This window comes from Taudactylus pleione, unplaced genomic scaffold (assembly GCF_031769625.1).
Source record: "Taudactylus pleione unplaced genomic scaffold, aTauple2 ptg001784l, whole genome shotgun sequence".
NCBI classification, from domain to species: Eukaryota; Metazoa; Chordata; class Amphibia; order Anura; family Myobatrachidae; genus Taudactylus; species Taudactylus pleione.
In genome coordinates, this window is record NW_028286181.1 from 191689 (window position 1) to 209535 (window position 17847).

Genomic DNA, 17847 nt, shown 5'->3' on the forward strand with positions numbered 1-17847 from the left:
CTTGAAACCCCCTCTTGGGGTACGGAACTTGAAACCCCCACTTGGGGTGAGAGACTTGAGAACCCCTACTGGGGTGCAAAACTTGAAGCCCCTTCTGGTGGTGAGAACACACGAAAACTCCCTGGAGTTAGCTGAACGTATTTTCCCACTGAAGATGTCAACTCAGATGTCTCCTCCAAAACGTTTAAATCAGATTCTTTCCTCATGGTTAAAGAAACTGATACCTTACGGAAACTGAGAGAAGCACAATCATTATCGAAGTTGGAACTAGAAGAAGCTTTACCCGGACTGAGACCAGAAACAGACTTAAGGAGATGTTACCCTGCCTTTAGGCGGTTGGAATATTCTGCCTAACTTCCCAAGACAAGAGTGGAAGCATCTTGTAACAGGACCCCAATCGTAAACTTGAACCTTAACCTGTGGGGAAGACATCACCTCCTTGCTTAGAGCAAAAGAAAGAGAAGCTGCAGAAGGCTGCGGCCTGAAACAGAGAGTGTGAACATAGGAAGTCTTACATTAATTATACTTACTGGGTTGATGAAGGAGACAGTCCTTAATATAGTGATCCGCCTTTCCACAATATAAACAAAGAAAAAATTCCCGGCGTTGCTGTCAGTAAGCTTTGGGCGTGGGAAGCTACGATGTCTTACTTTTTCTCATAAGACAGAAGGCACAGGTGGCTCAGTTGAAACACGGACGGCACTAGAAAGAATTTAGGGAGTAGATCTTGAAGTTGCAATAGAAACTAGTAACCTGCATCGGGGGTACAGAAATTGGAGGATTCAGAGGACAAGGGACTACTGAAATGTTGAGTTGTACAATCAGAAAGTGATTCTGCGGTTAGAGTTGAAATTACTCTGGAAAATGGCTCAGGCTGAGGGGGCACAGGAGGGTTTACAGGTGGAACTTGAAGTGAGGCTGGAAACACAGGAACAACAACGGAATGAATGGATTTCAACTGAGAAAACATTTCTTGTAACGGTTGACCCATGAGTTGCTGGGCTGCCTCTTGTGCGGTGCCACGAAGGAGTAAGTCTTGAAAAACCTGCTTCAGCCTGGAACCTGGCGGCTTGCATATGGGCTGTTCAAACTGTCACGAACTGTATGGGAAAAGCCAGGGGGTAGGGTGGCTAGGCCACAAGCAGGTGAGTGACAGCTAAGTCTCCCTATTGTGGCCAAGCTCAGGTTTGGCTAGACCTGCCCAGAGGCTAACTCACTTGGTGGTCACACCAGTGACCACTCCAGTTGGGATATGGGTTTCGCTGCACCAAGTGAGCAGGTCGCGGCCCTCTGGACAGGTACCTGATAGTGGCAGGAAGACAGGAACTATATTAGAATGAATATTAGAACACAGGAGATCAGGGTGAACTGAATACTTGAACACAGGAGATGAACTGAATTGTTAGAGTTCCAGCTGAGAGCTAACTAGCAATTAGCATGAAAGCTGACACAACAGTAACACAGGGAGGCTGCAAGAGAGCCAAGCAGCACACTAAAATACAAAACAGGAATTTACAAGAAACACTGGAGTTCTAGTTCCCATGCTAATTCCCTGTGTAAGTAACACTGGTGGTCAGCGTACTGTAGATACTTTGTGGAAAACACCGGAGAGCATAATAATCACTGTAAGTTGAACAGCAGTTTCCTGTTCTTAGAGTCAGACTTAAATACCCCTGGGTAGCTGATCATTGGATCAGAGGATCAGCTGAGTGACCACAGGACTACCATTGGGAGAAACTAGTCAGGTGATATGGACCAACATGGCTGCGCCCATGCCCAGCACCCCAGGACGCAGGCATGGAAGCCCTAGCAGACCCCGGGAGAATACTCAGACACCACTCACCTCCACTCCCAGCGACTGAACACCTAAGCCCAAGGACGCCGATGCAGAGGAGAGTAGCGGCCGATCCCAGGCCGCATCCTGATAGGAATCCTGACTGGAATGGATCATAAATATCATGGCTTGGCACTCCTTTGATAGCACTGTAGGGATTCCAGCCCAGATGGAAGATACTTTATCTGCAAAGAATTTAGCAAACTCATTGCATCAGGCTGCAGGCATTCTGGTTTGCAAAGCATTTCCACTGTACGGAAAAGCTGAGCTGGCCTATTGTTCGCTGCCATTATCTCATTTGAAAGGAACTCTGTTTTCTTTCAGGTGATTGTTGATTGATATTCTCAAATATGTTTGATTAGTTTTATCTTATCCTCAACCAGGTTCGTCTTCCTCCACCGCCTTTCAAGTCTACGACCCAGTTTCTTGAGCTCACTAACACTGTCGTCAAACCAAGGGGCTTGACGGTGTGGTATGCGAGGTCGTATACGCACAGGGGCGATAATATCCACTGCAGCTGTCACATCCCTGTTATAGTAACTGTCTAGAGAACAAGGATCTTCACAGGCCCCCCATTACCGAAGAGATCCTAGTTTGCTGCAAGAGCCTGGGGAGTCATACCTCTCCTTAGACGATTCCTGGTCAAGTCCATGGGTAAAGTTCTATTTCAAGGGGTTGAGACGGAGAACCAAATAAAGTGATGGTCTGACCACGTGACTGGGTTTATAATAGGTCAGAGTCTTCTAATCCTATCTGGAAGACAAGAACAAGAGTGTGACCAGAAGGAATGACTTGTGTAAGGCCCAGAGCATTCATTGAACATAGGAGGTCTTGGCCAAGGTGTGAGAGCTCATCATCAACCCATGCATTGAAATCCACAAGGATCAGCCATCTTTTATACAAATCTTCCTCATCCTCATTTCCATAGTCTTTTAATCAGCAATTAAAGCTGGCTAACGTTTGGGATTTATAACAACATCAAAGCAGGTCAGTAGACCCAGGGTTTCCTCTGGGAAACACCTTTTTAGGTTTCCAATGACTGGATCAGCAAACTGATGCTGGATGTCAGTATAGAATTTGTGAACAGGACACTCCAAATTATTAAGGGAGTACCAGGTCATCATCCTTATCTACACTTACACAGTGACAATTAAGTTTCTTTATGGGCTCCAAAATATCCAAAATGATGGAGAGCAGAGGAGGAAAACTAGGTACTTTAATTTTTACAAGTAACTCTTTGAAAGCACCATTTACATTCCTGTTTTTCTCAGCAATGTGTTCTAATGTATCAATTCGTGCTAGATAAGAACGGCTTCATAGAAGCTCAACCACCTAATCTGTTTTGGTTCTTTTAGTTCAATGTCCGTTCTGTGATTTTGTGAATCTCATTCAAGACTGATTCTCTAATGGGTCATACGAAAAAAAAAAAAAAACAACTGTGACACTGACAGTTCAACAGATGTGTCCTCATTCACCTAGTCTCAATACGGCATTCGACGTGAGATGACTGGCGCAAATAAGCCCCTGAGCCACCATGCCCGTGCGATTAAACTTGAGCATAGCTTCTTTTTGCATTTTTTTTTTACCCGGAAATGCGTTTTAGTCGCCATCAGATGCGAAATGAGTCTGCACCAATTAATTGGACACTTGTAGATCTGTAGATCTGTATGTGACAGAGTCTGTATATGTAGCACAACGACACTTGGTGTGTGGAAAAAGCCGTGCCCGCTGCATTGTAACACTTCATATACAGATTCAGAATCGGTCGCGCACAGATATACTAGTGTCACATATCAGATTAACCAGTGCAGGCTTGTAGAGAAGTTTGTCACATCCGCTTGCGGAAGACACATTCTGGAAGACAAATACACTAAAAAGACACTTGGTGCAAGCTGAGTCATACTGGACCTAGCACAGAAAGGCTGTTGGATGCACCTGCAGCAATATCTGCAGCTTTTCTAAGTTCTTCTTTCAGATTTTCTCCAACTGGTTCAGCCAGTTTTTGACATTTGCGAGACACAGGAATGGTGCTGTAAGAGTAAGAAAACCTTGATATACAGTAAGTTTATTAAATATTCTAGTGTGTATATTGCTTTAAGAAAGAAAGAAGAATTGCATAAGTCTAAGGGCTAAATTTACTAAGAATCGAGTCTGGGAGAGTTTGCTTTTTTTTTTCAACTCGATTAGCTTCACTGAAACTCGGGTGATTTGGGGTTTTAGAAGGGAGTATAGCTGAGAGTGAGATGTCCGATGGTGAAGCAGAACGAGATTTCTCTCCCGAGTAGCAGGTTTTGCAGGAGATTTCTCCCCCGAGTAGCAGGTCTAGCAGGAGTTTACTCACCCGAGATTGCAGTGTCTTCTCTCTGCAAAAAACTCTCCCGAGCAAGCAGCCAGCACATATCAGTGAGATATGTGTAAGCTGCTTGTGTTGTAGCCTGTTAAAAAACGGGTTCAAAGTTTAAAAAAAAAAATTACGTAGGCCACCCCCCCAAAAAAAGAAGACTAACCAGCCGTGGACTTGCCAGCAGGACCAGACCTGGTTTTAAACATAGGGTGAAAAAAAATTGCGTTAGGTCCCCCCTATATTTAAAACCAGCTCTGGACCCTTTCTAGCAGGGGACTGATGCCACAGCCAGGGGAGCCCTTCCCCCGGGCCCCCCAGCCGCAGCATCAGTCCTCACCACTAGTCAGACCAGGTCAGGGATCCCTGGGGAGTTGGGGACCCCCACCCACAATAAAGGGGGGTCCCCATCTCCAGGGCACCCCTGGCCTAGGATGATTGCCCAGGGGTGGTGGGGATAGCCCAACTCCACAGGGATCCCTGGCCTGGGCTGACTAGCGGTCATGACTGATGCTGCGGCTGGGGGGCCCGGTGATGCCCCTGGCTGTGGCATCAGTCCCGCGCTAGAAAGGGTCCAGAGCTGGTTTTAAATATAGGGGGGACCTCACACAAATTTTTTTCACACTATATTTAAAACCAGGTCTGCCTGCTGCCGGTTTTTAAACTACAGTGGAACCCTACTCGTTTTTGTTCCGGCAAGTCCGGGGCTGGTTACTCTTTAGGAAGGGGCCCTACATGTCATTTTTTTTTTTTTTTTTACTTTTAACCTTTTTTTCACAACTTACAGGCAGAGACATACATGGATCACAGTGATCTGTGTATGTTTCTGCCAAACTCGCAGATCACAGGCAGGTGTTTGCAATCTGCGCATGCGTGCAACACGCAATGCAAGTGCGCGAACCAGTCCACGCGATGGCAAAGAGATCGCACCCAGTACACAGACGCTCTGCAAGCATGAATGACAGGATGTGCCGTTTGTGGGTGGTGACAGGGGGTGGTCGATGGTAACGGGGGTGTGGTCGTGCAAATGCAGGCGTATCTGTGCGTTGGAACACCATTTTAGGGGCGTGTATAATTAAGACTCATCATCAGCATACACGTCACATGGCTGAAATAAACACAGCAGCACTCGCAGTGCTTGCGGTAGGGTATGGCCAGCCATAAGTGGTGCGCATGGGTCCGATGTTACTCGACGTTACCGAATGTTTAATACACTTCCTGGAGATGACGTATGTTACTAAGGGAAAGTGGGCGTCTTGTGACAGGCTGGTGGGAGTCTAATTACATGCCGCGATCGCACGGCAAATCATAGTGGGCGTGCTAATGTCTTGGTAGCGATCGCAGGATTTGCATAATTTGGCTGCTGACGGCTGCGTGCGAACGCAGCCTAGCGACCGGGTCTGAATGAGGCCCTAAGACCAATGTCACCGTGTGGCTGAATAAAATAGTCCATTAGACACTTTTTACACCTGCAATCTGCCTTACTGTACCCAGTATTTCCTATTGTGCATGCACATTATTAACTATTCAATTGGGTTGACCACCTATGGGGGTCAACCCAATTGATTGCAAAGGGTACGAGATGCCATTGCCACTGCATTAAAACGTCGGCAAAGGCGCGGCATCTCGCACACCTCGCGCACTGCTCTGAGCCTGAATTTGCATAATATCGCTGAGAGCCCGATGGGTCTGCGAGCACTTTTATGCGATTTCGGGCTGCAGTCAAGTGTGGCCGTTGTTGCAATGACTTGCACCCGCGATTACATTGCGTGTCATTGGATTGAGCCCTTAGAAGCGATTTGTGGTGTAAAACTACAAGTCCCGTTGATAGGATCACACTGTGAAACGAAAGAGGACTGCAAATTGTATAATACACACAATGCACTGTTCTGTATGTCCATGAGACCTGACATTTACACAGTGCATACAAGCCACACTGTTGCATTCAAAGGCATCACGTCCAGATGTCATAATAAAACGTGCAGTCTCCAATGTCAGACCACCCTTCCACATACCATGCAAGCTCAGCATCAGGAAAAACCCATTAAGTCCAGTACCGCTGTTATTAACAATCATTTTAAAGTGCAGGAAAAATGGAGTTAGCGTCACGAGTGCTTTAAACGGGATGTAGTAGTCCGGCGCTCAGAATATGGTATGAGCGTCACAAGTGCTTTAAATGGGATGTAGTAGCCCAGCGCTCAGAATATGGTGTGAACGTCACGAGTGCTTTAAACGGGATGAAGTAGCCCGGCGCTCAGAATATGGTGTGAGCGTCACGAGTGCTTTAAACGAGTAGTAGCCCGGCGCTCAGAATATGGTGTGAGCGTCACGAGTACTTTAAACGAGATGTAGTAGCCCGGCGCTCAGAATATGGTGTGAGCGTCACAAGTGCTTTAAACGAGATGTAGTAGCCCGGCGCTCAGAATATGGAGTGAGCGTCACGAGTACTTTAAACGAGATGTAGTAGCCCGGCGCTCAGAATATGGTGTGAGCGTCACAAGTGCTTTAAACGAGATGTAGTAGCCCGGCGCTCAGAATATGGAGTGAGCGTCACGAGTACTTTAAACGAGATGTAGTAGCCCGGCGCTCAGAATATGGTGTGAGCGTCACAAGTGCTTTAAACGAGATGTAGTAGCCCGGCGCTCAGAATATGGAGTGAGCGTCACGAGTGCTTTAAACGGGATGTAGTAGCCCGGCGCTCAGAATATGGAGTGAGCGTAATGAGTGCTTTAAACGGGATGCCGGCGCTCAGAATACCTGCTCGGGATCCTGATAGCAGGCGGAATACCGGCAACACAATCCTGACGGTAAGTATTAGGGTTAGGGGGATGTTTAGGGCCTAGGGGGGAGGGTTAGGTTTAGGATGTTGGGGGGGGGGCAGCGTTAGGCTGGGGGAAAGGTGGGTTAGGCTACTTATCTTCAGGTGTCAGGATTCTGACTGTCGGGATGCCACTATCGGTATTCTGACCTCCCCCAACATGTGCTGCTGTTGGAGGACCCCACATATCAGTGCGGTGCTATTGCAGGAGGGGGGAGGGAGACACAAAAAATGTGACAGTACCCTACAGAATATCTGACCAGAGAGCATATGTATCAAGCTCCAAATTGGGCAAAAACTTCCATTTTCACATAATTTTAAGCATCACAGGACTCGCCTGCAAAATGATAATTAGCGCTGCAGACCGTAGTCCCCTATATTCTCATTGGGGACTATGGTCTGCCCTATGTACCAAGCTCCAAGAAGCATAGCTTGCCATCTCCAAACAGCGTTAGCTGAACTGCGCCTATCGAGGCATTCCCGCAGGAGAGGGCACCTGCCATCTTGCTCCCGCAGCCTCCGCTGGTATCCACAAAGTGGCACCGCAATGCAGATATACAGGTCCATACAGACTGATCATAATACTGTACCGCAATTATTCATACATAGTAAAGTGAGAACAGCAAAAACAGGTCAGGGACAGGTTGCACATCTCTGGCAGAAACAGACACAAACAATAATAATAATAATAATAATATTATTATTATATAGTCTGTTCGTTTGGTTCCTCAAGGCCACAATGGTCATTAATACATGATATCTGGTGGAAAGAGGGGGCATAAAATAAGTATGACTGTAATCCTTATATTATATGTAAAATTCATACACTACAAATGGGCACATAAGTAACAATACTGAACAGTAACATGCAGTGTACGCTGGGGGGCGCCCCTGGCTTATGTTACATACGGGAGATCTCACCTGTCCCCAAGGGGCACTCACCGAGACTCCATCATCTGTGTCCCGTTATTCACCATAGAGATGCGGATGACCGGAGGATAGAGAGACTGCATTTCCTAGCTAAGCAGCTAAGCCTAGAGCGCTGAAGATAAAGCGTCACCGGGGAGGAGTCAGGAAGTTGGCACCACACTGTGTAGCCGCCGCCATCTTGGAGAAGGGCAACTGAAATACCACCCGCAGAAAAAGTGTACTTGTCTTATTTTCTCACACCCGTGTCCTAGCCTGGGTCTGGGCTGTATAGGGACAGTGAGATTCCCACGCAAATGGTCTAACCTGCGACTGTTGCATTGTCTGCTCGTTAACTACATTCACTACCTACCAGTCTTCCTTTTCTGTTTAATTACCTTATTTGATTTTTTATTTTTTTTAAAACCATTTTGAGCTATAATTTACATGACACTATTGGGCACTTCACTCTTATAGATCCACATGATAGTTGCCAATTCTGCCTATTATATTTGTTTTTTTTATATATTGCTTGTTTTTGGGCTTATGGTTGCAGGTTGCTTGTTTTTGGGCTTATTTTTAAGGAGCCGAATGACTCAAAAGACTTTGGGCTCTATGAGCTGTATTCAGTTTGAGCCGAGCCATGTTAAGTTAACGCGGCCCGGACTTAACGCCGACATCGCCTGTTTTGTAGGCGGTAAAGTATCGCGCGCGTACACGCTTTACCCCGTATTCGATTTCAAAGTACGCGTAAACTGCACCCGGCGATAGTGTAACAAGCAGAAAGTCCTGTCATTTTTGGGGAAATTAGCCTGCCACTCCCCAAATCATGCACTGACATGGGGGTTCACTATGGTACCCCCCAATTTGGCTTGCTGAAGGTATTTGGTGTTTTTAAATGGGCTCAATAGCTGCTAAATAGCGTTTTTCTATACCTGATGCAGAATAGTATTTAGGAGTATTTTTCCAGAAAATAACATCCCAGCAAATTTGGGGTACTTGAAAATGGGGGTCAGCATATTTAAAGTGGAAAAGATCGTGAAAAATCCACCTGCCGCAAACACCTGCAATCAAAAAACCACCTGGGGCATACTTGGGGACCCTCCAGAGTCAAGTTCGCTAGTTTTTAACATTGTACCCCAACATTTACATTTTTTTTTCACCCCCTTTTTCAAAGTAAATTTTTGGGGTGTCCTTAAGTTTTTTGAAAAAAAATTTCGACACAGATTACCTCTGGGGGACGGTCTGAAGGCTGCACGGGGGTTCCCGAAACGTTACACCCCAATTCTGCACTTTTTTCCGCCTGCCATTCATAGGCGATACTTTACCGCCTATTACATTGCATTGACTTTCCGCCTAGGCGGAAAGTCTTTCAAATTGAATACGGGGGAAAACCAAAACAGGCGATAATGACGTCATCGGCGGTAACAACGCGGATCCGGACTTAACGCTTAAAATTGAATATGGCCCAAAGAATCACAGGGGCTGATTCAGACCCGCTCGCAAGCGCACAGCGCTCGCAAGCGGGTCAATGGTCCGCCTCCGGCATGCGCGAGACCCATCCAGCGATGGAAGCTCCGTCGCTACGGGTCTTGCTACAAGACGGGCGGCTGTCGATGGTGAGTGACAGCTCGCCCCGTTTTGTAGGTGGGGAGGGGTGTTGGCTGCACAAACGCAGGCGTTCTCTTAGGAACGCCTGGCGTTTGTGGGTGGCCCTACTGACATCACTCGTGATGTCAGTAGTGGACTTCCTGCTCTATTAGAGCAGGGAGTCCACTCGGGCTTGCGAGAGCTGAGGGCCCACTATTTGCGAACGGTCGTTCCAAAAAAGGGGCCGGCTATTTAAATTGAGCGCTCGCTCATTGTGGTTTGTTGACGCCTCTATATCTGAGCGAGCCTTCGAAAAGTGCGCTCGCTATTTTGTAAAGACGCCCCTTTGCCGTTCGCATCACACGTCATCTCCGGTATTAGATTCATTGGGTACATCGAAAGGCATCTGAACTGCTCGTAATACTTGTGGTAGGATTTTCCTACCGCTATCACTGCGAGCAGTTCAGGCTAAAAGACAACCAAGTGACGTGGTCGATGACGCTCCTTTACTAATTATGCACTCCCATTAAACGCCCTTTTTACCGTTAGGCACGCCTGCGTTCGGATCTCCACTCCCCAGTTTTCAAGCACCTTCCCCTGTTACCACCCACAAACGGTACATTCTGTCAATCAAATTAGCATGCCCTCGCTATTTTGCGAGCGCACGATTTTTGACCGCAATGACTGGTATGCGCACTAGGACCCATACGCATGTGCAGTTGTGCGAACATCGTTCATAGCGAACGAGCGGCCGCTTACGAGCGGCTCTGAATCAGGCCCAGAGACCCTACCACAGGGTCTCCTCGCAAGCCCGATGGTCGCGATAATCGCAACCATTTCCAGCCAGCTCGCACAAGCTGTGCTTTGATAATATCGCCTAAATTTGCATTGTGATGTTTTGAACATATCATAAGGATGTATCAAATATCTTGTGCAGGGACAGAGCTTGCAAGAGAGCTCCTTCCCTGCAAATCCTCTCCAAAAACTTTTCAGGGTATTTATCCCAAAAAATATCCTGACAGTGTGACCGTGCATGCGCCGCTGGCTAACCCCCCCTTGCAAAACCCCTCCGAATGCTGCACTCCCCTCTCCCGCGATCCCCCCCACACTCCGCTTACACTTAAGCTGGATACACACTAGATCGATGGTTCGGGCGACCTGTCGACCTATCTGACGATTGGTCGACGGGCATACACACTTTCCAATCGTCTGCACGGTTTGTGTACTGGGCTTGAAGTCACAACTGGGCGGGTATTTAGATTTGCCCACCCAGTTGAGCTGTCACTGCCGCATGTGAAACGGGCGATCGACAGGTCGCACATACACCAGCAGATATATCGTCCATCTGCTGTGCTGCAGGACCGGTCTGTTATGTCTGGGAAAGACGTAGTTCACAGAGATATCGATTGAACACACCCGCTAATGTACTATAGATATATACAGGAATTTTTGTTAATACTATTAAGGGGCTGAGGTGGAGGGGTTAATGTTACTGTCCAGTGCCATTGAGGGGTGGGAAGTTATTTTATAATGGGAGCCTAGGGACACAGGGCAGGGGGATGTGCAAAACACCCTATAGAAATATATATTGTTTTTAGAAATAAAATATTTAATTATATTATTAAAAAATACTTTTAAAACTTTATTAAATAAAAAAATCGGACAATTTGAGCAGTTTTGTAGAAAAACAAATTGTCAGTTAAGTGGTTAAGAAATAATAAAAGCAACCAACATAAATCAATTGGCTGCTAACCCTTGTGAATGCTAAAAGTGCATACACACGTAACGATTTTTGTAATCAACGATTTTTGTTAATGATTTTCGTTCAGATTTTCCTTTGAAAAATATAACAAATTTTTGAAGTGTAATGATTCGGTTTTTTTCAACGATTTTAACGATGAACAAAGAACTCCTTTGCTTAATGAAAATCGTCATGTTGGACAGTCAGAAGGGACGATAAAGGAAAACTACAAACAACAAACGGGAGCTCGCTTTGATGATTTTCGTTCATGGTTAACCCTCAGATACTGAACAATTTTTTTGAACGATTTAACAATAACAACGTCGTTATCGACAAATCATAAAAAAAAAATCATCCCGTGTGTACGCACCTTTATTCTTTGAGAGGAATCTGCAGGTGTTGACAGTCTGATTATAACATTATAATTTATCTGACCTATAAAAGTGTCTGTTATATACCATTATTTTCACCATGTTAAATGGCCCATATCACATAGTGATATATAATCAGGGATTTTATAGAAACAATAATTTACCAACCATAAATGTGCAGCAGTTCTGCTGTGAATCCGATGGCGCAGTGCTTGTTCCTAGGCGGGATGCAAGGGAGAAGCGGTGCACGTCATCACGCCATTGCACAACTGCACTTCTGTAGTCCCCCTCATATACACTATGCTAGTACCCATGAGGGGTTACTAAAATTTAACTGGTGCAGTTCTAAATCAAATATTCCTGGCAGCTGAGTGGCTGAGACTCATCTGAACCACGGGGGGACCTGTCGCCAGGCCTGGGATCCTCTAGTCATGCACATGATATCATGACGTCACACGCACTATGCTGCCAGGAGCAGGAAGCAGGGCACCTGGAGATGGCACCCGGCAATCTGTCAGTGATTAAACAGATGCTGGAGTTGGACACCAGCAACAGCTAGCGCCCTCTAATATGTTCAGTGCCTGGAACTTGCAGTCCCGCAGAACCGCCCTCCCTACGCCCCTGCTTATACCCTGCGTAATTTGCTGACCATTGAACTTCTTTCATCCACCACACTTTATATAGCACATTTTATACATTATTAATTTTAATTTATTCTTTTAACTCCAGTATCGTTTTGCTATTTCAAGCAAACCACATGGTAGAGAGATTAATTTGGCATAAGAAGAACTGGATGACTGACAGACATGGACATGAATTATGCAGAATAAGATGAAAAGATGCAGTTTGATCGAAATGCATATAGACCCAATTCAACTTATGGCTTGACAGGAACAAGAGGAAGATGGGAGAGTGCACAGACATGAGATGTTAGGTGAGGACGCTGCTTGTGACAGCTTACATTCTAAGGGGAGGGGGTAATTGGAGACAGTAGAGACCAGTGGGACAATAGTTATAGAAGGACTGGGTGGTGCAGAGGCCAGCCCAGTATAAGGAAATGGACCAGGTGGTCTAGAGGCCAAAGCAAGAGCTGAACTAGATGTCAAAGGTTCACATTTCAAATTAGGCAGGCATCCTCCAGAGGAAAAGACAGGCTGGCCCAGCACCCTACATGCCAAGGTGAGAGACAACAGCCACCAGAGGCCAAACATAATGGTACAGCAAAGCCATCCAGAAGTAGAAGGCAGCTGCCGTAGTTGGAACACCAGATATCAGTGACATTGGGAGAAAAAAATGCCAGGACCAATTGGCTTAATCCATAACCCTGAGCAGATGCGGCCTACTGGAGCATTAGAACCAATGGAGAAAGCTTTGGGTCAGCTGAGCCATGTAGATGCAGCTCTGGGATGATGAGGAAGATCCAAAGCACCAGAGAGGATTGGAGCAGAGGAGTAGAGAGCAGATGGACATACACCTGGACAACCCTAGATGCCCGATGACACGAGCTCGGTCCAGCGAGAAATATCTGGAGGACATGGTTGAGCCACCTACCCAGACTAGACCCCTAATCGGTGGAAAGTCTGCAAAGAAACTTCATAACGGAAAAGAGGCAGGTAGGTGAACCAGGGAATGGATCTGGGCCATTTCAGAGGATTTGGGGCCCTCATGATGATAAAAAAATTGACCTTATTAAAGAGCTCACTAAGACATGTCCTGCTCCCTCTTGCTTCAGTAGTCTGAGAAGATTAAAGCATTTTGAAAGCCAAACTGTACTAAAGTTATTTACTGTCATTAAGCCCAAGGATTGGCAACTTCTTGTCAACGATAGGCTGGTCTACGCTCCCAGGAGTGAGGGAGAACTCCCCAAAATTAAAAAACATCCTGAATATTGTCTGGGGGTGGAGGTTTTATGTCAGTGGTGTAAATTCATCCCAGAGGCAAGTTATATTTTGATGCCCCCCTGTCACAGCGGCTGACATTGTAATGTAGCAATTTCGCACACAGAATATAGGCATGCAGCATATCACTTTAATCAGCAGAAGCTGCTTGTGCGTCCTATTCCCATCGCACCAAGTCACTCTGCACTCACATGTTCTATGTAATGCGACTTGTATCGCAGTGAGGATAGATGTATGGGGACACCTCTGTATACATTAGTCACAGATAAGTTAGTGACCTGTATGGTGCAATTAGCATTAGGCACAGAGTCCTGGTGAAAGCCACCTGATGTGTGTTGGGGAGCCCTCCTGATACACCTGATGAAGGGGTAAGCCACCTGATGTGATGGCTTTGAGGACTGAGGGCCTGATTCAGAGACGGACGCTCTGAACGAGCGCTCACTCTGAATCAGGGTGTTTTTTGTTGTTGTTCGGCCTCCTGGCCGCTCGCATAGATGCGGGTGATTGCGAGCGGCCAGGTTGATGGCTTGCGACGAGACCCTTGTGGTAGGGTCTCGTGGCTGCAAGCGACAGAGAGCTTCTGGTTCTAATAGAGCCGGAAGCTCTCCCACTGACATCACTGGTGATGTCAGTGGGGCCGCCCCCAAACTGCAGGCATTCCTTTGGGAACGCTTCCGTTTGGCCAGCCACCCCCCCTGCCCGCCTACCAAACGGGGCGAGCTGTCAATCACCATCGACAGCTCGCCCCCTTTGGTGCGAGACCCGCTAGCCGGCTCCGTTGTGCGCAAGCCCAGTGGGCAAACTGACCCAGTTGCGAGCGCTCAGCGCTAGCGACCGGGTCTGAATCAGGCCCTGAGTTTAAGTCAAGATACTATAAGACTGACACTGTGGTGAGACTACAAATCACAAAATGCCCAGTCTACTGCCAGTTGCATCAGATGCCGTGAAGTTGCTTCACCAAAGATCTGTCCCCCAGACTCAGTCGCTGGTACCCTAGGCCCCCGCCTTCCATGCCCTCTTACCAGCAGGTCCATCTGGTGCATCCCTTGTTGACATAGAGCTCCTGGAAGAAGATCTGCAGCCGCACTTATGCTCAGGCCAGCCACTTAGGACTCTACTGCACGGGTCCGCGGCTAGGGCTGCTGCCACGGAGTTGTGGGTGAGAGGGGGCACCATGACTAGGGCTATAATCAGGGAGGAGTGGGACGGGGAGTTGTGCGTGACGAGGTGCGCCGGGACTGCTGCACGGGTCTGAGATTAGGGCTGCCGCCAGCGAGGAGTGAGATGGAGAGTTGTGGGTGAGGTGGTGCTGGACGTGTCACCCTGACACAAGAAGCTGCTGAGGAGCAGCAACACCAATGAGTACGGGCAGGCTATAGATAGACGGAGGTGGCAGCTGATGGTCTGACACAGAGCTCTCCACTAGTGTATGGTTATAGTAGCTTCTCAGGTGCCGGGAAGAGGTGCCATGTAGTGGACGGCCGTGACGTTACACTCTGGATACATATTTACAGCCCTAAGTGGGGTGAATATATTGTGGGCTATGGAGGAGGTGCCCCATCAGTGCTGGCGCCCCGGTGCCTCCATTGTCTCCCATAGTTCTGCCCCTGCTTTATGTCCTTCTCGTGTTCACCTGGGCTTCTGCTATGTTTCCAGTTATCTACGCGCAATCTTAAAATATATGAGGAGGTTAATGCTGCTGATTATGTTTTGCATATGGGATTTAGATGGGATAAGATCCATTGGAGCAGGGATTGATGTGAATAATGGAACCTTTTCTCTACAGTGCTGTTTACACCATACATGCCTACTCTCCCGATTTGGCCAGGAGCCTCCCAAAAACCGGGTGCAGCTCCCAGCCCCCCGGAAAGTAGGCAAGCCTCCCGGCCCCTCCAGTCCCCCCCCAGCAATGCATCCCCAAACATCCGCAGCAGTGGGGCTGATGACGCGAATCGAGTCATCATGACCCCGCCCCCAGCTCCACAATGCCTGAAATATCGGCATTGTGTAGCGGGGGCAGGGCCAAAATGATGAGAGTACGTGGCTCCACCCCTAAACAGAGTATAATGTCCCAGCCACTCCCCTTTTACCTTCCCCGTCCCCCTGCTAAGCCGACATGGCTGCTTCCTCCCGAAAGGGGCAGCCAGGATATCGGCAAGTATGGTTTACACTCAGAACCAGCTTTATGCCTCTTTGGTTTCTAGGCAATATAATAGGTTGGGGGCCCCCAACATCCTTCTCAGACCCTTTCTGTCCCCACAAAAATATCTTCTGTAGACAAACCTGAGCTGATGGCGAATCACTCCTGCTACAGTGCAGGGGAATTCCTCTTCTCTATAATCTGTGGGGCAGTTACACCAGGAATCAAAGAATCTCCAGTCACTGCTCAACTTCACATGAAGGTGCATGAGTCATTAGAGTCAGCAGGAAAGACTTCCCCTGCTGCACTGACAACATGGCCGTCGCAGATCCCCCAACATGAGCCCTTCCACCAGGTCCAAAATGCTCTGCTCCTGGACTTCCTACTTAATTTAGACCAGGAGCAGAGCATTTTGTACCTAGTGGAAGGGCTTATGCTGGAGGATTTGGTGTTGGTCCTGCAGCCTTGCCATCAAACTTATATTTGACGACACAGCTATACAGTTTGAAAACCAGTCTCTAAGGTAATGAGGCTAACAGGCCATCTAGAGCCCACCGGACCCTGGATGATTGTGAGACGAACCGTGTAGCCCCAGGAGTAGTGGCATGAAGCAGGCCTGAGGTCTCTGGGGAGGGAATGGAGAAACTTAGTAATAGTTGGTATGGGAGTTTTAAGCAAGCCACACATCTGCAATATCATGACCCCCAACTGGTCTAGCTTTGATGATGATGCTAATGGCATGCCCGCTCATTGTTCACTGAGGTGGGCGGGGCTTGGTGATGCAGTTTGAGTCATCACAGGACATCCCTGCCCAGGTTGCTGGCAGGTAAGTGCCCCTGTGGGAGAATTACCTGTTCACACTACCAAAGGGTTGTCAAGGCCCCTCCCCTTTGAACAAATCACAATGACGGGGTATGACAATAATAGAAAAGGCCCTTCAATGCTTGTCATTGGGGGATCACAAGTAACATTGGATATTATATTTTATCCCACCTAAATCAATCCACGACTACATTTTCGTTTCAGTTACATTAGCATTTAAAGTCACGGAAAGGCAGACAACCTCTCTAAAGGAAATGAAATCACCATTTGTCATTCATCCAACTGAAACGTAATACTGTGAACCAATTGTTTACACTGTATAACTTTCAGGTACAGTACAGCGCATTGATGTGCGGTGAGGTAAATGGCTGGGGAGGCACTGGCTAGAATCAGAGCCAGATTTACACATAGATATATGATCCTGAGGGTTCATGTGGACATTAAACAAATGTGCAGCAGTATATAGTGCTGGAAATTTGGTGCATTTTGATCAGGGATGTGCGGAAAAGGTAGAGAGAGGAGGCAGTGCCTCACCTGACATACACTATGTACTCCCAGAGTTTTGACTATAAAAATGATTAGAATAATACAAAGAAGATTTATAATATTTTCTTTAATTTTTACTTATGATTTTTATAGTCAAAACTTTGGAGTATACCTAAGTATGACAGGAAAGGCTCTGCCTCACCTGACCGCACATCACTGGTACAGCGACTGTGTGGCTTCTAGGTGAAGCCACACATTCGCAGGGCTGTCTGAAAGTAAATCCAGTGATAGTCTCGCTTCCTCTGTGTAAACATAAAGGGGCCTATTTAGTAGAGATGTGCCCCGACCCCCGTGTTTTGGATCTGGATCCCCCCTGGTTTTGGATCTGAGGGGCCTATTCATCAACACTAAATTAACGTTTTTAAGGACATTTTCCTTAAATAACGTTATTTTAGTATTCATGAAGCCACTTAGCATCCCCAAACACCCGCAGTGCTAAGTCCCCCTGCATTAATTTCCACACTCCCCATACATTAGTACATTAGTCTGGGTATGTGGAAATTATGGTATTCATCAAATTCCGAAAATTATGAGGTGGCGAATAGCATGTGAAACTTACCTGTGTCAGCATGGGCAGGTCCCCCGGCGTCTTCCTCCGGCGGTCTGGTGCGTCCTCTGGCTTCGGAAGCTGGTCGGAAACTGTGTTCTCCAAGCAGAACACAATAAAGATTAGAAAAAAAAACAAAACTTTTTTTTGCTCTAATCTGTACTGTGGTGTGCTGGGAGACCATGTGACAGACCAGGAGGACGGAGCCGGAGGCTGCTGCGCGGACAGGTAGGTGCTGAAGGGGGGGAGGTGAGCAGGGGGGAGGGGGAGCAGGTGAGCGGAATGGGGACACA

General features: G+C 47.3%; 1 protein-coding gene across 2 annotated transcripts in view; it reads right to left on the reverse strand.

Annotated features, from left to right (window-relative positions):
• The window catches only part of B4GALT4 (beta-1,4-galactosyltransferase 4), a 115911-nt gene extending 107889 nt beyond the window's left edge, over positions 1–8022 (reverse strand). Inside the window, exon 1 of one of the 2 annotated variants that reach the window (XM_088464995.1) lies at positions 7936–8022. The gene's annotated coding sequence lies outside the window, so the exon portion shown is untranslated. Of the gene's footprint in view, positions 1–7914 lie in introns of both variants that reach the window. The other variant, XM_088464993.1, reaches the window with a different exon arrangement.
• Positions 8023–17847: the final 9825 nt, after the last annotated feature.